Source organism: Colletes latitarsis, chromosome 4, assembly GCF_051014445.1.
Source record: "Colletes latitarsis isolate SP2378_abdomen chromosome 4, iyColLati1, whole genome shotgun sequence".
NCBI lineage: Eukaryota > Metazoa > Arthropoda > Insecta > Hymenoptera > Colletidae > Colletes > Colletes latitarsis.
Genome location: NC_135137.1, coordinates 7313799 through 7337563, shown reverse-complemented (window position 1 = coordinate 7337563; position 23765 = coordinate 7313799).

The following is a 23765-nucleotide window of genomic DNA, read 5'->3' as shown; positions in this document are numbered from 1 at the left end:
ATGATTGCAAATACCAGAACTAACCCAGACATAACCAGCGTTATCCTCTAAAATACTAATCGGAACCAGCTTTTATTGACTGTTTCAGTGTGGTACCACATTACTACGTGATCCAAACCAGAAAAAAGCCAGGATCTGGCCAACAAGTATGCGAAAATTGCGAAAGTGTGTGCCTGATGATTGCAAATACCAGAGCTAACCCAAACTCAACCAGCGTTATCTTCCAAAATAATAACCGGAACCAGGTTTAATTGACTGTTTCAGCGTGGTACCACATTACTACGTGATCCAAACCAGAAAAAGGCCAGGATCTGGCCAACAAGTATGCGAGAAATGCGAAAGTACGAGCCAGATGAGGGCAAATCCCAGACCTAACCGAGACATAACCGGCGTTATCCTCGAAAATATTAATCGCAACCACGTTTCATTGACTGTTTCGGTGTGGAATCACATTAGTACGGGATCCAAACCAGAAAAAACCCAGGATCTGGCCAATAGGTATGCGAAAAACGCGATAGTATGAGCCAGATGATTGCAAATACCAGAACTAACCCAGACATAACCAGCGTTCTCCTCTAAAATACTAATCGGAACCAGCTTTTGTTGACTGTTTCAGTGTGGTACCACATTACTACGTGATCCAAAACCACAAAAAACCCGAGATCTGGCCAACAAGTAAGCGAAAAATGCGAAAGTACGAGCCAGATGAGGGCAAATACCAGACCTAACCCAGACATAACCGGCGTTATCCTCTAAAATATTAATCGCAACCAGCTTTAATTGACTGTTTGGGTGTGCTACCGCATTACTACGTTATCCATACCAGAAAAAGGCCAGGATCTGGCCAACAAGTATGCGAAAAATGCGAAAGTATGTGCCTGATGATTGCAAATACCAGAACTAACCCAAACATAACCAGCGTTATCCTCCAAAATATTAATCGTAACCAGGTTTAATTGACTGTTTCGGTGTGGAACCACATTACGACGGGATCCAAACCACAAAAAGCCCAGGATCTGGACAACAAGTATGCGAATAATTCGAAAGTTCGAGCCAGATGAGGACAAATCCCAGACCTAACCGAGACATAACCGGCGTTATCCACTAAAATATTAATTGCAACCAGGTTTGATTGACTGTTTCGGTGTGGTACCGCATTACTACGTGGTCCAAGCCAGAAAAAGACCAGGATCTGCCCAACTAGTATGCGAAAAATGCGAAAGTACGAGCCAGATGATTGCTAATACCATACCAAACCGAGACATAACCAGCGTTATCCTCTAGAATGCTATTCGGAACCAGCTTTTATTGACAGTGTGTTACCACATTACTACGTGATCCAAGCCAGGAAAAGCCCAGGATCTGGCCAACAAGTATGCGAAAAGTGCGAAAGTACGAGCCAGATGAGGGCAAATCCCAGACCTAACCGAGACATAACCGGCGTAATCCTCTAAAATATTAATCGCAACCAGCTTTAGTTGACTGTTAAGGTGTGCTACCGCATTACTACGTGATCCAAACCAGAAAAAGGCCAGGATCTGGCCAACAAGTATGCGAGAAATGCGAAAGTATGTGCCTGATGATTGCAAATACCAGAACTAACCCAAACATAACCAGCGTTATCCTCCAAAGTATTAATCGTAACCAGGTTTAATTAACTGTTTCGGTGTGGAACCACATTACGACGGGATCCAAACCACAAAAAACCCGAGATCTGGCCAACAAGTAAGCGAAAAATGCGAAAGTACGAGCCAGATGAGGGCAAATACCAGACCTAACCCAGACATAACCGGCGTTATCCCCTAAAATACTAATCGGAACCAGCTTTTATTGACTGTTTCAGTGTGGTACCACATTACTACGTGATCCAAACCAGAAAAAGGCCAGGATCTGGCCAACAAGTATGCGAAAATTGCGAAAGTATGTGCCTGATGATTGCAAATACCAGAACTAACCCAAACACAACCAGCGTTATCCTCCAAAATATTAATCGGAACCAGGTTTAATTGACTGTTTCAGTGTGGTACCACATTACTACGTGATCCAAACCAGAAAAAGGCCAGGATCTGGCCAACAAGTATGCGAAAATTGCGAAAGTATGTGCCTGATGATTGCAAATACCAGAACTAACCGAGACATAACCCGCGTTATCCTCTAAAATATTAATCGCAACCAGGTTTGAGTGACTGTTTCGGTGTGGTACCGCATTACTACGTGGTCCAAGCCAGAAAAAGGCCAGGATCTGCCCAACAAGTATGCGAAAAATGCGAAAGTACGAGCCAGATGATTGCTAATACCAGACTAAACCGAGACATAACCAGCGTTATCCTCTAGAATATTAATCGTAACCAGGTTTAATTGACTGTTTCGTTGTGGAACCACATTACGACGGGATCCAAACCACAAAAAACCCGAGATCTGGCCAACAAGTAAGCGAAAAATGCGAAAGTACGAGCCAGATGAGGGCAAATACCAGACCTAACACAGACATAACCGGCGTTATCCCCTAAAATACTAATCGGAACCAGCTTTTATTGACTGTTTCAGTGTGGTACCACATTACTACGTGATCCAAACCAGAAAAAGGCCAGGATCTGGCCAACAAGTATTCGAGAAATGCGAAAGTTTGAGCCAGATGAGGGCAAATCCCAGACCTAACCGAGACATAACCGGCGTTATCGTCTAAAATATTAATCGCATCCTGGATTAATTGACTGCTTCGGTGTGGAACCACATTACTGCGGGATCCAAACCAGAAAAAGGCCAGGATCTGGCCAACAAGTATGCGAGAAATGCGAAAGTATGTGCCTGATGATTGCAAATACCAGAACTAACCCAAACACAACCAGCGTTGTCCTCCAAAATATTAATCGGAACCAGGTTTAATTGACTGTTTCAGTGTGGTACCACATTACTGCCACGTCAAAGCATGAAAAAGCCCAGGATCTGGCCAACAAGTATGCGAAAAATGCGAAAGTTCGAGACAGATGTGGGCAAATCCCAGACCTAACCGAGACATAACCTGCGCTATCCTCTAAAATATTAATCGTAACCAGGTTTAATTGACTGTTTCGGTGTGGAACCACATTACGACGGGATCCAAACCACAAAAAACCCGAGATCTGGCCAACAAGTAAGCGAAAAATGCGAAAGTACGAGCCAGATGAGGGCAAATACCAGACCTAACCCAGACATAACCGGCGTTATCCCCTAAAATACTAATCGGAACCAGCTTTTATTGACTGTTTCAGTGTGGTACCACATTACTACGTGATCCAAACCAGAAAAAGGCCAGGATCTGGCCAACAAGTATGGGAAAATTGCGAAAGTATGTGCCTGATGATTGCAAACACCAGAACTAACCCAAACACAACCAGCGTTATCCTCCAAAATATTAATCGTAACCAGGTTTAATTGACTGTTTCGGTGTGGAACCACATTACGACGGGATCCAAACCACAAAAAACCCGAGATCTGGCCAACAAGTAAGCGAAAAATGCGAAAGTACGAGCCAGATGAGGGCAAATACCAGACCTAACCCAAACATAACCGGCGTTATCCCCTAAAATACTAATCGGAACCAGCTTTTATTGACTGTTTCAGTGTGGTACCACATTACTACGTGATCCAAACCAGAAAAAGGCCAGGATCTGGCCAACAAGTATGGGAAAATTGCGAAAGTATGTGCCTGATGATTGCAAATACCAGAACTAACCCAAACACAACCAGCGTTATCCTCCAAAATATTAATCGGAACCAGGTTTAATTGACTGTTTCAGTGTGGTACCACATTGCTACGTGATCCTAGCCTGAAAAAGCCCAGGATCTGGACAACAAGTATTCGAATAATTCGAAAGTACGAGCCAGATGAGGACAAATCCCAGACCTAACCGAGACATAACCCGCGTTATCCTCTAAAATATTAATCGCAACCAGGTTTGATTGACTGCTTCGGTGTGGTACCGCATTACTACGTGGTCCAAGCCAGAAAAAGCCCTGGATCTGCCCAACAAGTATGTGAAAAACGCGTAAGTATGAGCCAGATGATTGCAAATACCAGAACTAACCCAGACATAACCAGCGTTATCCTCTAGAATATTAATCGTAACCAGGTTTAATTGACTGTTTCGTTGTGGAACCACATTACGACGGGATCCGAACCACAAAAAACCCGAGATCTGGCCAAGAAGTAAGCGAAAAATGCGAAAGTACGAGCCAGATGATGACAAATACCAGACCTAACACTGACATAACCGGCGTTATCCCCTAAAATACTAATCGGAACCAGCTTTTATTGACTGTTTCAGTGTGGTACCACATTACTACGTGGTCCAAGCCAGAAAAAGGCCAGGATCTGGCCAACAAGTATGCGAAAAATGCGAAAGTACGAGCCAGATGATTGCTAATACCAGACCAAACCGAGACATAACCGGCGTTATCCTGCAAAATATTAATCGCAAACAGGTTTAATTGACTGTTTCGGAGTGGAATCACATTAGTACGGGATCCAAACCAGAAAAAACCCAGGATCTGGCCAATAGGTATGCGAAAAACGCGATAGTATGAACCTGATGATTGCAAATACCAGAACTAACCCAGACATAACCAGCGTTATCCTCTAAAATACTAATCGGAACCAGCTTTTATTGACTGTTTCAGTGTGGTACCACATTACTACGTGATCCAAACCAGAAAAAAGCCAGGATCTGGCCAACAAGTATGCGAAAATTGCGAAAGTGTGTGCCTGATGATTGCAAATACCAGAGCTAACCCAAACTCAACCAGCGTTATCTTCCAAAATAATAACCGGAACCAGGTTTAATTGACTGTTTCAGCGTGGTACCACATTACTACGTGATCCAAACCAGAAAAAGGCCAGGATCTGGCCAACAAGTATGCGAGAAATGCGAAAGTACGAGCCAGATGAGGGCAAATCCCAGACCTAACCGAGACATAACCGGCGTTATCCTCGAAAATATTAATCGCAACCACGTTTCATTGACTGTTTCGGTGTGGAATCACATTAGTACGGGATCCAAACCAGAAAAAACCCAGGATCTGGCCAATAGGTATGCGAAAAACGCGATAGTATGAGCCAGATGATTGCAAATACCAGAACTAACCCAGACATAACCAGCGTTCTCCTCTAAAATACTAATCGGAACCAGCTTTTGTTGACTGTTTCAGTGTGGTACCACATTACTACGTGATCCAAACCACAAAAAACCCGAGATCTGGCCAACAAGTAAGCGAAAAATGCGAAAGTACGAGCCAGATGAGGGCAAATACCAGACCTAACCCAGACATAACCGGCGTTATCCTCTAAAATATTAATCGCAACCAGCTTTAATTGACTGTTTGGGTGTGCTACCGCATTACTACGTTATCCATACCAGAAAAAGGCCAGGATCTGGCCAACAAGTATGCGAAAAATGCGAAAGTATGTGCCTGATGATTGCAAATACCAGAACTAACCCAAACATAACCAGCGTTATCCTCCAAAATATTAATCGTAACCAGGTTTAATTGACTGTTTCGGTGTGGAACCACATTACGACGGGATCCAAACCACAAAAAGCCCAGGATCTGGACAACAAGTATGCGAATAATTCGAAAGTTCGAGCCAGATGAGGACAAATCCCAGACCTAACCGAGACATAACCGGCGTTATCCACTAAAATATTAATTGCAACCAGGTTTGATTGACTGTTTCGGTGTGGTACCGCATTACTACGTGGTCCAAGCCAGAAAAAGACCAGGATCTGCCCAACTAGTATGCGAAAAATGCGAAAGTACGAGCCAGATGATTGCTAATACCATACCAAACCGAGACATAACCAGCGTTATCCTCTAGAATGCTATTCGGAACCAGCTTTTATTGACAGTGTGTTACCACATTACTACGTGATCCAAGCCAGGAAAAGCCCAGGATCTGGCCAACAAGTATGCGAAAAGTGCGAAAGTACGAGCCAGATGAGGGCAAATCCCAGACCTAACCGAGACATAACCGGCGTAATCCTCTAAAATATTAATCGCAACCAGCTTTAGTTGACTGTTAAGGTGTGCTACCGCATTACTACGTGATCCAAACCAGAAAAAGGCCAGGATCTGGCCAACAAGTATGCGAGAAATGCGAAAGTATGTGCCTGATGATTGCAAATACCAGAACTAACCCAAACATAACCAGCGTTATCCTCCAAAGTATTAATCGTAACCAGGTTTAATTAACTGTTTCGGTGTGGAACCACATTACGACGGGATCCAAACCACAAAAAACCCGAGATCTGGCCAACAAGTAAGCGAAAAATGCGAAAGTACGAGCCAGATGAGGGCAAATACCAGACCTAACCCAGACATAACCGGCGTTATCCCCTAAAATACTAATCGGAACCAGCTTTTATTGACTGTTTCAGTGTGGTACCACATTACTACGTGATCCAAACCAGAAAAAGGCCAGGATCTGGCCAACAAGTATGCGAAAATTGCGAAAGTATGTGCCTGATGATTGCAAATACCAGAACTAACCCAAACACAACCAGCGTTATCCTCCAAAATATTAATCGGAACCAGGTTTAATTGACTGTTTCAGTGTGGTACCACATTACTACGTGATCCAAACCAGAAAAAGGCCAGGATCTGGCCAACAAGTATGCGAAAATTGCGAAAGTATGTGCCTGATGATTGCAAATACCAGAACTAACCGAGACATAACCCGCGTTATCCTCTAAAATATTAATCGCAACCAGGTTTGAGTGACTGTTTCGGTGTGGTACCGCATTACTACGTGGTCCAAGCCAGAAAAAGGCCAGGATCTGCCCAACAAGTATGCGAAAAATGCGAAAGTACGAGCCAGATGATTGCTAATACCAGACTAAACCGAGACATAACCAGCGTTATCCTCTAGAATATTAATCGTAACCAGGTTTAATTGACTGTTTCGTTGTGGAACCACATTACGACGGGATCCAAACCACAAAAAACCCGAGATCTGGCCAACAAGTAAGCGAAAAATGCGAAAGTACGAGCCAGATGAGGGCAAATACCAGACCTAACACAGACATAACCGGCGTTATCCCCTAAAATACTAATCGGAACCAGCTTTTATTGACTGTTTCAGTGTGGTACCACATTACTACGTGATCCAAACCAGAAAAAGGCCAGGATCTGGCCAACAAGTATTCGAGAAATGCGAAAGTTTGAGCCAGATGAGGGCAAATCCCAGACCTAACCGAGACATAACCGGCGTTATCGTCTAAAATATTAATCGCATCCTGGATTAATTGACTGCTTCGGTGTGGAACCACATTACTGCGGGATCCAAACCAGAAAAAGGCCAGGATCTGGCCAACAAGTATGCGAGAAATGCGAAAGTATGTGCCTGATGATTGCAAATACCAGAACTAACCCAAACACAACCAGCGTTGTCCTCCAAAATATTAATCGGAACCAGGTTTAATTGACTGTTTCAGTGTGGTACCACATTACTGCCACGTCAAAGCATGAAAAAGCCCAGGATCTGGCCAACAAGTATGCGAAAAATGCGAAAGTTCGAGACAGATGTGGGCAAATCCCAGACCTAACCGAGACATAACCTGCGCTATCCTCTAAAATATTAATCGTAACCAGGTTTAATTGACTGTTTCGGTGTGGAACCACATTACGACGGGATCCAAACCACAAAAAACCCGAGATCTGGCCAACAAGTAAGCGAAAAATGCGAAAGTACGAGCCAGATGAGGGCAAATACCAGACCTAACCCAGACATAACCGGCGTTATCCCCTAAAATACTAATCGGAACCAGCTTTTATTGACTGTTTCAGTGTGGTACCACATTACTACGTGATCCAAACCAGAAAAAGGCCAGGATCTGGCCAACAAGTATGGGAAAATTGCGAAAGTATGTGCCTGATGATTGCAAATACCAGAACTAACCCAAACACAACCAGCGTTATCCTCCAAAATATTAATCGTAACCAGGTTTAATTGACTGTTTCGGTGTGGAACCACATTACGACGGGATCCAAACCACAAAAAACCCGAGATCTGGCCAACAAGTAAGCGAAAAATGCGAAAGTACGAGCCAGATGAGGGCAAATACCAGACCTAACCCAGACATAACCGGCGTTATCCCCTAAAATACTAATCGGAACCAGCTTTTATTGACTGTTTCAGTGTGGTACCACATTACTACGTGATCCAAACCAGAAAAAGGCCAGGATCTGGCCAACAAGTATGGGAAAATTGCGAAAGTATGTGCCTGATGATTGCAAATACCAGAACTAACCCAAACACAACCAGCGTTATCCTCCAAAATATTAATCGGAACCAGGTTTAATTGACTGTTTCAGAGTGGTACCACATTACTACGTGATCCAAACCAGAAAAAGGCCAGGATCTGGCCAACAAGTAAGCGAAAATTGCGAAAGTATGTGCCTGATGATTGCAAATACCAGAACTAACCGAGACATAACCCGCGTTATCCTCTAAAATATTAATCGCAACCAGGTTTGATTGACTGTTTCGGTGTGGTACCGCATTACTACGTGGTCCAAGCCAGAAAAAGGCCAGGATCTGCCCAACAAGTATGCGAAAAATGCGAAAGTACGAGCCAGATGATTGCTAATACCATACCAAACCGAGACATAACCAGCGTTATCCTCTAGAATGCTATTCGGAACCAGCTTTTATTGACAGTGTGTTACCACATTACTACGTGATCCAAGCCAGAAAAAGCCCAGGATCTGGCCAACAAGTATGCGAAAAGTGCGAAAGTACGAGCCAGATGAGGGCAAATCCCAGACCTAACCGAGACATAACCGGCGTTATCCTCTAGAATGCTATTCGGAACCAGCTTTTATTGACAGTGTGTTACCACATTACTACGTGATCCAAGCCAGAAAAAGCCCAGGATCTGGCCAACAAGTATGCGAAAAGTGCGAAAGTACGAGCCAGATGAGGGCAAATACCAGACCTAACCCAGACATAACCGGCGTTATCCTCTAAAATATTAATTGCAACCAGCTTTAATTGACTGTTTGGGTGTGCTACCGCATTACTACGTTATCCATACCAGAAAAAGGCCAGGATCTGGCCAACAAGTATGCGAAAAATGCGAAAGTTTGAGCCAGATGAGGGCAAATCCCAGACCTAACAGAGACATAACCGGCGTTATCCTCTAAAATGTTACTCGCATCCTGGATTAATTGACTGTTTCGGTGTGGAACCACATTACTGCGGGATCCAAACCAGAAAAAGCCCAGGATCTGGCCAACAAGTAAGCGAAAAATGCGAAAGTACGAGCCAGATGAGGGCAAATACCAGACCTAACCCAGACATAACCGGCGTTATCCTCTAAAATATTACTCGGAACCAGGTTTAATTGGCTGTTTCAGTGTGGCACCACATTACTACGTGGTCCAAGCCAGAAAAAGGCCAGGATCTGGCCGACAAGTATTTGAAAAATGCGAAAGTACGAGCCAGATGAGGGCAAATCCCAGACCTAACCGAGACATAGCCGGCGGTGTCCTCAAAGATACTAATCGGAACCAGCTTTTATTGACTGTTTCAGTGTGGTACCACATTACTACGTGATCCTAGCCTGAGAAAGCCCAGGATCTGGACAACAAGTATGCGAATAATTCGAAAGTACGAGCCAAATGAGGACAAATCCCAGACCTAAACGAGACATAACCGGCGTTATCCTCTAAAATATTAATTGCAACCAGGTTTGATTGACTGTTTCGGTGTGGTACCGCATTACTACGTGGTCCAAGCCAGAAAAAGGCCAGGATCTGCCCAACAAGTATGCGAAAAATGCGAAAGTACGAGCCAGATGATTGCTAATACCATACCAAACCGAGACATAACCAGCGTTATCCTCTAGAATGCTATTCGGAACCAGCTTTTATTGACAGTGTGTTACCACATTACTACGTGATCCAAGCCAGAAAAAGCACAGGATCTGGCCAACAAGTATGCGAAAAGTGCGAAAGTACGAGCCAGATGAGGGCAAATCCCAGACCTAACCGAGACATAACCGGCGTTATCCTCTAAAATATTAATCGCAACCAGCTTTAGTTGACTGTTTAGGTGTGCTACCGCATTACTACGTGATCCAAACCAGAAAAAGGCCAGGATCTGGCCAACAAGTATGCGAGAAATGCGAAAGTATGTGCCTGATGATTGCAAATGCCAGAACTAACCCAAACATAAACAGCGTTATCCTCCAAAATATTAATCGTAACCAGGTTTAATTGACTGTTTCGGTGTGGAACCACATTACGACGGGATCCAAACCACAAAAAACCCGAGATCTGGCCAACAAGTAAGCGAAAAATGCGAAAGTACGAGCCAGATGAGGGCAAATACCAGAACTAACCCAGACATAACCGGCGTTATCCCCTAAAATACTAATCGGAACCAGCTTTTATTGACTGTTTCAGTGTGGTACCACATTACTACGTGATCCAAACCAGAAAAAGGCCAGGAGCTGGCCAACAAGTATGCGAGAAATGCGAAAGTTTGAGCCAGATGAGGGCAAATCCCAGACCTAACCGAGACATAACCGGCGTTATCCTCTAAAATATTAATCGCATCCTGGATTAATTGACTGCTTCGGTGTGGAACCACATTACTGCGGGATCCAAACCAGAAAAAGCCCAGGATCTGGCCAACAAGTAAGCGAAAAATGCGAAAGTACGAGCCAGATGAGGGCAAATACCAGACCTAACCCAGACATAACCGGCGTTATCCCCTAAAATACTAATCGGAACCAGCTTTTATTGACTGTTTCAGTGTGGTACCACATTACTACGTGATCCAAACCAGAAAAAGGCCAGGATCTGGCCAACAAGTATGCGAAAATTGCGAAAGTATGTGCCTGATGATTGCAAATACCAGAACTAACCCAAACACAACCAGCGTTATCCTCCAAAATATTAATCGGAACCAGGTTTAATTGACTGTTTCAGTGTGGTACCACATTACTACGTGATCCAAACCAGAAAAAGGCCAGGATCTGGCCAACAAGTATGCGAAAATTGCGAAAGTATGTGCCTGATGATTGCAAATACCAGAACTAACCGAGACATAACCCGCGTTATCCTCTAAAATATTAATCGCAACCAGGTTTGAGTGACTGTTTCGGTGTGGTACCGCATTACTACGTGGTCCAAGCCAGAAAAAGGCCAGGATCTGCCCAACAAGTATGCGAAAAATGCGAAAGTACGAGCCAGATGATTGCTAATACCAGACTAAACCGAGACATAACCAGCGTTATCCTCTAGAATATTAATCGTAACCAGGTTTAATTGACTGTTTCGTTGTGGAACCACATTACGACGGGATCCAAACCACAAAAAACCCGAGATCTGGCCAACAAGTAAGCGAAAAATGCGAAAGTACGAGCCAGATGAGGGCAAATACCAGACCTAACACAGACATAACCGGCGTTATCCCCTAAAATACTAATCGGAACCAGCTTTTATTGACTGTTTCAGTGTGGTACCACATTACTACGTGATCCAAACCAGAAAAAGGCCAGGATCTGGCCAACAAGTATTCGAGAAATGCGAAAGTTTGAGCCAGATGAGGGCAAATCCCAGACCTAACCGAGACATAACCGGCGTTATCGTCTAAAATATTAATCGCATCCTGGATTAATTGACTGCTTCGGTGTGGAACCACATTACTGCGGGATCCAAACCAGAAAAAGGCCAGGATCTGGCCAACAAGTATGCGAGAAATGCGAAAGTATGTGCCTGATGATTGCAAATACCAGAACTAACCCAAACACAACCAGCGTTGTCCTCCAAAATATTAATCGGAACCAGGTTTAATTGACTGTTTCAGTGTGGTACCACATTACTGCCACGTCAAAACATGAAAAAGCCCAGGATCTGGCCAACAAGTATGCGAAAAATGCGAAAGTTCGAGACAGATGTGGGCAAATCCCAGACCTAACCGAGACATAACCTGCGCTATCCTCTAAAATATTAATCGTAACCAGGTTTAATTGACTGTTTCGGTGTGGAACCACATTACGACGGGATCCAAACCACAAAAAACCCGAGATCTGGCCAACAAGTAAGCGAAAAATGCGAAAGTACGAGCCAGATGAGGGCAAATACCAGACCTAACCCAGACATAACCGGCGTTATCCCCTAAAATACTAATCGGAACCAGCTTTTATTGACTGTTTCAGTGTGGTACCACATTACTACGTGATCCAAACCAGAAAAAGGCCAGGATCTGGCCAACAAGTATGGGAAAATTGCGAAAGTATGTGCCTGATGATTGCAAATACCAGAACTAACCCAAACACAACCAGCGTTATCCTCCAAAATATTAATCGTAACCAGGTTTAATTGACTGTTTCGGTGTGGAACCACATTACGACGGGATCCAAACCACAAAAAACCCGAGATCTGGCCAACAAGTAAGCGAAAAATGCGAAAGTACGAGCCAGATGAGTGCAAATACCAGACCTAACCCAGACATAACCGGCGTTATCCCCTAAAATACTAATCGGAACCAGCTTTTATTGACTGTTTCAGTGTGGTACCACATTACTACGTGATCCAAACCAGAAAAAGGCCAGGATCTGGCCAACAAGTATGGGAAAATTGCGAAAGTATGTGCCTGATGATTGCAAATACCAGAACTAACCCAAACACAACCAGCGTTATCCTCCAAAATATTAATCGGAACCAGGTTTAATTGACTGTTTCAGAGTGGTACCACATTACTACGTGATCCAAACCAGAAAAAGGCCAGGATCTGGCCAACAAGTAAGCGAAAATTGCGAAAGTATGTGCCTGATGATTGCAAATACCAGAACTAACCGAGACATAACCCGCGTTATCCTCTAAAATATTAATCGCAACCAGGTTTGATTGACTGTTTCGGTGTGGTACCGCATTACTACGTGGTCCAAGCCAGAAAAAGGCCAGGATCTGCCCAACAAGTATGCGAAAAATGCGAAAGTACGAGCCAGATGATTGCTAATACCATACCAAACCGAGACATAACCAGCGTTATCCTCTAGAATGCTATTCGGAACCAGCTTTTATTGACAGTGTGTTACCACATTACTACGTGATCCAAGCCAGAAAAAGCCCAGGATCTGGCCAACAAGTATGCGAAAAGTGCGAAAGTACGAGCCAGATGAGGGCAAATCCCAGACCTAACCGAGACATAACCGGCGTTATCCTCTAGAATGCTATTCGGAACCAGCTTTTATTGACAGTGTGTTACCACATTACTACGTGATCCAAGCCAGAAAAAGCCCAGGATCTGGCCAACAAGTATGCGAAAAGTGCGAAAGTACGAGCCAGATGAGGGCAAATACCAGACCTAACCCTGACATAACCGGCGTTATCCTCTAAAATATTAATTGCAACCAGCTTTAATTGACTGTTTGGGTGTGCTACCGCATTACTACGTTATCCATACCAGAAAAAGGCCAGGATCTGCCCAACAAGTATGCGAAAAACGCGTAACTATGAGCCAGATGATTGCATATACCAGAAATAACCGAGGCATAACCAGCGTTATCCACTAAAATACTATTAGGAACCAGCTTTTATTGACAGTGTGGTACCACATTACTACGTGATCCAAGCCAGAAAAAGCCCAGGATCTGGCCAACAAGTATGCGAAAAACGCGAAAGTACGAGCCAGATGATTGCAAATACCAGAACTTACCCAGACATTACCGGCGTTTTCCTCTAAAATATTAATCGCAACCAGGTTTGATTGACTGTTTCAGTGTGGTACCACATTACTACGTGATCCAAACCAGAAAGAGGCCAGGATCTGGCCAACAAGTATGCGAGAAATGCGAAAGTACGAGCCAGATGAGGGCAAATCCCAGACCTAACCGAGACATAACCGGCGTTATCCCTTAAAATATTAATCGCAACCAGGTTTAATTGACAGTTTCGGTGTGGAATCACATTAGTACGGGATCCAAACCAGAAAAAACCCAGGATCTGGCCAACAGGTATGCGGGAAACGCGAAAGTATGAGCCAGATGATTGCAAATACCAGAACTAACCCAGACATAACCAGCGTTCTCCTCTAAAATACTAATCGGAACCAGCTTTTATTGACCGTTTCATTGTGGTACCACATTACTACGTGATCCAAACCACAAAAAACCCGAGATCTGGCCAACAAGTAAGCGAAAAATGCGAAAGTACGAGCCAGATGAGGGCAAATACCAGACCTAACCCAGACATAACCGGCGTTATCCCCTAAAATACTAATCGGAACAAGCTTTTATTGACTGTTTCAGTGTGGTACCGTATTACTACGTGATCCATACCAGAAAAATGCCAGGATCTGGCCAACAAGTATGCGAAAAATGCGAAAGTTCGAGCCAGATGATTGCAAATACCAGAACTAACCCAGACATAACCAGCGTTCTCCTCTAAAATACTAATCGGAACCAGCTTTTATTGACCGTTTCATTGTGGAACCACATTACTACGTGATCCAAACCACAAAAAACCCGAGATCTGGCCAAGAAGTAAGCGAAAAATGCGAAAGTACGAGCCAGAGGAGTGCAAATACCAGACCTAACCCAGACATAACCGGCGTTATCCCCTAAAATACTAATCGCAACCAGCTTTAATTGACTGTTTCGGTGTGGAACCACATTACTACGTGATCCAAACCACAAAAAACCCGAGATCTGGCCAACAAGTAAGCGAAAAATGCGAAAGTGCGAGCCAGAGGAGTGCAAATACCAGACCTAACCCAGACATAACCGGCGTTATCCCCTAAAATACTAATCGCAACCAGCTTTAATTGACTGTTTCGGTGTGGAACCACATTACGACTGGATCCAAACCAGAAAAAACCCAGGATCTGGGCAACAGGTATGCGAAAAACGCGAAAGTATGAGCCAGATGATTGCAAATACCAGAACTAACCCAGACATAACCAGCGTTACCCTCTAAAATACTAATCGGAACCAGCTTTTATTGACTGTTTCAGTGTGGTACCACATTACTACGTGATCCAGACCAGAAAAAGGCCAGGATCTGGCCAACAAGTATGCGAGAAATGCGAAAGTACGAGCCAGATGAGGGCAAATCCCAGACCTAACTGAGACATAACCGGCGTTAACCTCTAAAATATTAATCGCATCCTGGATTAATTGACTGCTTCGGTGTGGAACCACATTACTGCGGGATCCAAACCAGAAAAAGCCCAGGATCTGGCCAACAAGTAAGCGAAAAATGCGAAAGTACGAGCCAGATGAGGGCAAATACCAGACCTAACCCAGACATAACCGGCGTTATCCTCTAAAATATTAATTCGAACCAGGTTTAATTGACTGTTTCAGTGTGGTACCACGTTCCTACGTGGTCAAAGCCAGAAAAAGGCCAGGATCTGGCCAAGAAGTATGCGAAAAATGCGAAAGTACGAGCCAGATGAGGGCAAATACCAGACCTAACCCAGACATAACCGGCGTTATCCTCTAAAATATTACTCGGAACCAGGTTTAATTGACTGTTTCAGTGTGGTACCACATTACTACGTGGTCCAAGCCAGAAAAAGGCCAGGATCTGGCCAACAAGTATGCGAAAAATGCGAAAGTACGAGCCAGATGAGGGCAAATACCAGACCTAACCCAGACAATAACCGGCGTTATCCTCTAAAATATTACTCGGAACCAGGTTTAATTGACTGTTTCAGTGTGGTACCACATTACTACGTGGTCCAAGCCAGAAAAAGGCCAGGATCTGGCCGACAAGTATGCGAAAAACGCGAAAGTATGAGCCAGATGAGGGCAAATACCAGACCTAACCCTGACATAACCGGCGTTATCCTCTAAAATATTAATCGGAATCAGCTTTTATTGACTGTTTCGGTGTGGTACCACATTACTACGTGGACCAAGCCAGAAAAATGCCAGGATCTGGCCAACAAGTATGGGAAAAATGCGAAAGTACGAGCCAGATGAGGGCAAATCCCAGACCTAACCGAGACATAACCGGCGTTATCCTCTAAAATATTAATCGCATCCTGGATTAATTGAATGTTTCAGTGTGGTACCAGATTACTACGTGGTCCAAGCCAGAAAAAGGCCAGGATCTGGCCAACAAGTATGCGAAAAATGCGAAAGTACAAGCCAGATGAGGGCAAATACCAGACCTAACCCAGACAATAACCGGCGTTATCCTCTAAAATATTGATCGAAACCATGTTTAATGGACAGTTTCAGTGTGGTACCACGTTACTACGTGATGCAAGCCAAAAAAAGCCCAGAATCTGGCCAACAAGTATGCGAAAAATGCGAAAGTACAAGCCAGATGAGGGCAAATACCAGACCTAAACCAGACATAACCGGCGTTATCCTCTAAAATATTAATTCGAACCAGGTTTAATTGACTGTTTCAGTGTGGTACCACATTACTACGTGGTCAAAGCCAGAAAAAGGCCAGGATCTGCCCAACAAGTATGCGAAAAATGCGAAAGTACGAGCCAGATGATTGCAAATACCAGGACTAACCCAGACATTACCGGCGTTATCCTCTAAAATATTAATCGCAAACAGGTTTGATTGACTGTTTCGATGTGGTACCGCATTCCTACGTGGTCCAAGCCAGAAAAAGGCCAGGATCTGCCCAACAAGTATGCGAAAAACGCGTAACTATGAGCCAGATGATTGCAAATACCAGAAATAACCCAGGCATAACCAGCGTTATCCACTAAATTACTATTAGGAACCAGCTTTTATTGACAGTGTGGTACCACATTACTACGTGATCCAAGCCAGAAAAAGCCCAGGACCTGGCCAACAAGTATGCGAAAAATGTGAAAGTACGAGCCAGATGAGGGCAAATCCCAGACCTAACCGCGACATAACCGGCGTTATCCTCTAAAATATTAATCGCAACCACGTTCAATTGACTGTTTCGGTGTGGAACCTCATTACTACGGGATCCAAACCAGAAAAAACGCTGGATCTGCCCAACAAGTATGCGAAAAACGCGTAACTATGAGCCAGATCATTGCATATACCAGAAATAACCCAGGCATAACCAGCGTTATCCATTAAAATACTATTAGGAACCAGCTTTTATTGACAGTGTGGTACCACATTACTACGTGATCCAAGCCAGAAAAAGCCAAGGATCTGGCCAAAAAGTATGCGAAAAATGCGAAAGTACGAGCCAGATGATTGCAAATACCAGAACTAACCCAGACATTACCGGCGTTATCCTCTAAAATATTAATCGCAAACAGGTTTGATTGACTGTTTCGGTGTGGTACCGCATTCCTACGTGGTCCAAACCAGGAAAAGGCCAGGATCTGCCCAACAAGTATGCGAAAAACGCGTAACTATGAGCCAGATGATTGCATAAACCAGAAATAACCCAGGCATAACCAGCGTTATCCTCTAAAATACTATTCGGAACCAGCTTCTATTGACTGTTTCAGTGTGGTACCACATTACTACGCGATCCAAACCAGAATTAGGCCCAGGATCTGGCCAACAAGTATGCGAAAAATGCGAAAGTACGAGCCAGATGATTGCAAATACCAGAAATAACCCAGACATTACCGGGGTTGTCCTCTAAAATATTAATCGCAAACAGGTTTGATTGACTGTTTCGGTGTGGTACCGCATTCCTACGTGGTCCAAGCCAGAAAAAGGCCAGGATCTGCCCGACAAGTATGCGAAAAACGCGTAACTATGAGCCAGATGATTGCATATACCAGAAATAACCGAGGCATAACCAGCGTTATCCACTAAAATACTATTAGGAACCAGCTTTTATTGACAGTGTGGTACCACATTACTACGTGATCCAAGCCAGAAAAAGCCCAGGATCTGGCCAACAAGTATGCGAGAAATGCGAAAGTACGAGCCAGATGAGGGCAAATCCCAGACCTAACCGCGACATAACCGGCGTTATCCTCTAAAATATTAATCGCAACAACGTTCAATTGACTGTTTCGGTGTGGAACCTCATTACTACGGGATCCAAACCAGAAAAAACCCTGGATCTGGCCAACAAGTATGCGAAAAACGCGAAAGTACGAGCCAGATGATTGCAAATACCAGAACTTACCCAGACATTACCGGCGTTATCCTCTAAAATATTAATCGCAACCAGGTTTGATTGACTGTTTCGGTGTGGTACCGCATTACTACGTGGTCCAAGCCAGAAAAAGGCCAGGATCTGCCCAACAAGTATGTGAAAAATGCGAAAGTACGAGCCAGATGATTGCAAATACCAGAACTAACCCAGACATTACCGGCGTTATCCTCTAAAATATTAATCGCAACCAGGTTTGATTGACTGAATCGGTGTGCTACCACATTACTGCCATGTCAAAGTCTGAAAAAGCCCAGGATCTGGCCAACAAGTATGCGAAAAATGCGAAAGAACGAGCCAGATGAGGGCAAATCCCAGACCTAACCGTGACATAACCGGCGTTATCCTCTAAAATATTAATCGCAAACAGGTTTAATTGACTGTTTCGGTGTGGTACTGCATTACTACATGATCCAAACCAGAAAAAACCCTGGATCTGGCCAACAAGTATGCGAAAAACGCGAAAGTACGAGCCAGATGATTGCAAATACCAGAACTTACCCAGACATTACCGGCGTTATCCTCTAAAATATTAATCGCAACCAGGTTTGATTGACTGTTTCGGTGTGGTACCGCATTACTACGTGGTCCAAGCCAGAAAAAGGCCAGGATCTGCCCAACAAGTATGTGAAAAATGCGAAAGTACGAGCCAGATGATTGCAAATACCAGAACTAACCCAGACATTACCGGCGTTATCCTCTAAAATATTAATCGCAACCAGGTTTGATTGACTGAATCGGTGTGGTACCACATCACTGCCATGTCCAAGCCTGAAAAAGCCCTGGATCTGGCCAACAAGTATGTGAAAAACGCGAAAGTACGAGCCAGATGATTGCATATACCAGAACCTACCCAGACATTACCGGCGTTATCCTCTAAAATATTAATCGCAACCAGGTTTGATTGACTGTTTCGGTGTGGTACCGCATTACTACGTAGTCCAAGACAGAAAAAGGCCAGGATCTGCCCCACAAGTATGTGAAAAATGCGAAAGTACGAGCCAGATGATTGCTAATACCAGACCAAACCGAGACATAACCGGCGTTATCCTCTAAAATATTAATCGCAAACAGGTTTAATTGACTGTTTCGGTGTGGTACTGCATTACTACATGATCCAAACCAGAAAAAGCCCTGAATCTGGCCAACAAGTATGCGAGAAATGCGAAAGTACGAGCCAGATGAGTGCAAATACCAGAACAAACCCAAACGTAAACAGCGTTAACCTCCAAACTATTAATCGGAACCAGCTTTTATTGACTGTTTCAGTGTGGTGCCACATTACTACGTTATCCAAACCAGAAAAAACCCAGGATCTGCCCAACAAGTATGCGAAAAACGCGTAAGTATGAGCCAGATGACTGCAAATACCAGAACTAACCCAGACATAACCAGCGTTATCCTCTAAAATACTATTCGGGACCAGCTTTTATTGACAGTGTGTTACCACATTACTACGTGATCCAAGCCAGAAAAAGCCCAGGATCTGGCCAGCAAGTATGCGAAAAGTGCGAAAGTACGAGCCAGATGAGGGCAAATACCAGACCTAACCAAGACGTAACCGGCGTTATCCTCTAAAATATTAATCCCAACACAGGTTTAGTTGACTGTTTCGGTGTGGTACCGCATTACTACGTGATCCAAACAAGAAAAAACCCAGGATCTGGCCAACAAGTATGCCAAAAAAGCGAAAGTACGAGCCAGATGATTGCAAATACTAGAACTAACCCAGACATTACCGGCGTTATCCTCTAAAATATTAATCGCAAACAGGTTTGATTGACTGTTTCGGTGTGGTACCGCATTCCTACGTGGTCCAAGCCAGAAAAAGGCCAGGATCTGCCCAACAAGTATGCGAAAAACGCGTAAGTATGAGCCAGATGATTGCATATACCAGACCAAACCGAGACATAACCGGCGTTATCCTCCAAAATATTAATCGCAACCAGGTTTGATTGGCTGTTTCGGTGTGGTACCGCATTACTACGTGGTCCAAGCCAGAAAAAGGCCAGGATCTGCCCAACAAGTACGCGAAACACCCGTATGTATGAGCCAGATGATTGCATATACCAGAAATAATCCAGGCATAACCAGCGTTATCCACTAAAATACTATTCGGAACCAGCTTTTATTGACAGTGTGGTACCACATTACTACGCGATCCAAGCCAGAAAAAGGCCAGGATCTGCCCAACAAGTATGCGAAAAATGCGAGAGTACGAGCCGGATGATTGCTAATACCAGACCAAACCGAGACATAACCGGCGTTATCCTCTAAAATATTAATCGCAAACAGGTTGAATTGACTGTTTCGGTGTGGTACCGCATTACTACATGATCCAAACCAGAAAAAGCCCTGAATCTCGCCAACAAGTATGCGAAAAATGCGAAAGTACGAGCCAGATGAGTGCAAATACCAGAACTTACCCAGACATTACCGGCGTTATCCTCTAAAATATTAATCGCAACCAGGTTTGATTGACTGTTTCGGTGTGGTACCGCATTACTACGTGGTCCAAGCCAGAAAAAGGCCAGGATCTGCCCAACAAGTATGTGAAAAATGCGAAAGTACGAGCCAGATGATTGCAAATACCAGAACTAACCCAGACATTACCGGCGTTATCCTCTAAAATATTAATCGCAACCAGGTTTGATTGACTGAATCGGTGTGGTACCACATCACTGCCATGTCCAAGCCTGAAAAAGCCCTGGATCTGGCCAACAAGTATGTGAAAAACGCGAAAGTACGAGCCAGATGATTGCATATACCAGAACTTACCCAGACATTACCGGCGTTATCCTCTAAAATATTAATCGCAACCAGGTTTGATTGACTGTTTCGGTGTGGTACCGCATTACTACGTAGTCCAAGACAGAAAAAGGCCAGGATCTGCCCCACAAGTATGTGAAAAATGCGAAAGTACGAGCCAGATGATCGCTAATACCAGACCAAACCGAGACATAACCGGCGTTATCCTCTAAAATATTAATCGCAAACAGGTTTAATTGACTGTTTCGGTGTGGTACTGCATTACTACATGATCCAAACCAGAAAAAGCCCTGAATCTGGCCAACAAGTATGCGAGAAATGCGAAAGTACGAGCCAGATGAGTGCAAATACCAGAACAAACCCAAACGTAAACAGCGTTAACCTCCAAACTATTAATCGGAACCAGCTTTTAGTGACTGTTTCAGTGTGGTGCCACATTACTACGTTATCCAAACCAGAAAAAACCCAGGATCTGCCCAACAAGTATGCGAAAAACGCGTAAGTATGAGCCAGATGACTGCAAATACCAGAACTAACCCAGACATAACCAGCGTTATCCTCTAAAATACTATTCGGGACCAGCTTTTATTGACAGTGTGTTACCACATTACTACGTGATCCAAGCCAGAAAAAGCCCAGGATCTGGCCAGCAAGTATGCGAAAAGTGCGAAAGTACGAGCCAGATGAGGGCAAATACCAGACCTAACCAAGACGTAACCGGCGTTATCCTCTAAAATATTGATCCCAACACAGGTTTACTTGACTGTTTCGGTGTGGTACCGCATTACTACGTGATCCAAACAAGAAAAAACCCAGGATCTGGCCAACAAGTATGCGAAAAAAGCGAAAGTACGAGCCAGATGATTGCAAATACCAGAACTAACCCAGACATTACCGGCGTTATCCTCTAAAATATTAATCGCAAACAGGTTTGATTGACTGTTTCGGTGTGGTACCGCATTCCTACGTGGTCCAAGCCAGAAAAAGGCCAGGATCTGCCCAACAAGTATGCGAAAAACGCGTAAGTATGAGCCAGATGATTGCATATACCAGACCAAACCGAGACATAACCGGCGTTATCCTCCAAAATATTAATCGCAACCAGGTTTGATTGGCTGTTTCGGTGTGGTACCGCATTACTACGTGGTCCAAGCCAGAAAAAGGCCAGGATCTGCCCAACAAGTACGCGAAAAACCCGTATGTATGAGCCAGATGATTGCATATACCAGAAATAATCCAGGCATAACCAGCGTTATCCACTAAAATACTATTCGGAACCAGCTTTTATTGACAGTGTGGTACCACATTACTACGCGATCCAAGCCAGAAAAAGGCCAGGATCTGCCCAACAAGTATGCGAAAAATGCGAGAGTACGAGCCGGATGATTGCTAATACCAGACCAAACCGAGACATAACCGGCGTTATCGTCTAAAATATTAATCGCAACCAGGTTTGATTGGCTGTTTCGGTGTGGTACCGCATTACTACGTGGTCCAAGCCAGAAAAAGGCCAGGATCTGCCCAACAAGTATGCGAGAAACGCGTAAGTATGAGCCATATGACTGCAAATACCAGAACTAACCCAGACATAACCAGCGTTATCCTCTAAAATACTATTCGGAACCAGATTTTATTGACAGTGTGTTACCACATTACTACGGGATCCAAGCCAGAAAAAGCCCAGGATCTGGCCAACAAGTATGCGAAAAGTGCGAAAGTACGAGCCAGATGAGGGCAAATCCCAGACCTAACCGAGACATAACCGGCGTTATCCTCTAAAATATTAATCGCAACCAGCTTTAATTGACTGTTTCGGTGTGGTTCCGCATTACTACGTGATCCAAACCAGAAAAGGGCCAGGATCTAGCCAACAAGTATGCGAAAAATGCGAAAGTACGAGCCATATGAGGGTAAATACCAGACCTAACCCAGACATTACCGGCGTTATCCTCTAAAATATTAATCGCAACCAGCTTTAATTGACTGTTTCGGTGTGGTTCCGCATTACTTCGTGATCCAAACCAGAAAAAGGCCAGGATCCGGCCAAAAAGTATGCGAAAAACGCGAAAGTATAAGCCAGATGATTGCAAATACCAGAACTAACTCAGACATAACCAGCGGTGTCCTCAAAAATACTAATCGGAAACAGGTTTTATTGACTCTTTCAGTGTGGCACCACGTTACTACGTGGTCCAAGCCTGAAAAACCCCAGGATCTGGCCAACAAGTATGCGAAAAATGCGAAAGTAGGAGCCAGATGTGTGCAAGTACCAGAACTAACCCAAACGTAACCAGCGTTATCCTCTAAAATATTAATCCCAAACAGGTTTAGTTGACTGTTTCGGTGTGGAACCACATTACGACGGGATCCAAAGCACAAAAAATCCGAGATCTGGCCAACAAGTAAGCGAAAAATGCGAAAGTACGAGCGAGATGAGGGCAAATACCGGACCTAACCCAGACATAACCGGCGTTATCCCCTAAAATACTAATCGGATCCAGCTTTTATTGACTGTTTCAGTGTGGTACCACATTACTACGTTATCCAAACCAGAAAAAGCCCAGGATTTGGCCAACAAGTATGCGAAACATGCGAAAGTACGAGCCAGATGAGGGCAAATCCCAGACCTAACCGAGACATAACCGGCGTTATCCTCTAAAATATTAATCGCAACCAGGATTAATTGACTGTTTCGGTGTGGTGCCGCGTTACAACGTGATCCAAACCACAAAAATTCAAGGATCTGGCCAACAAGTACGCGAAAAATGCGAAAGTACGAGCCAGATGTGGGCAAATCCCAAACCTAACCGAGACATAACCTGCGCTATCCTCTAAAATATTAATAGCAACCACGTTTAATTGACTGTTTCGGTGTGGAA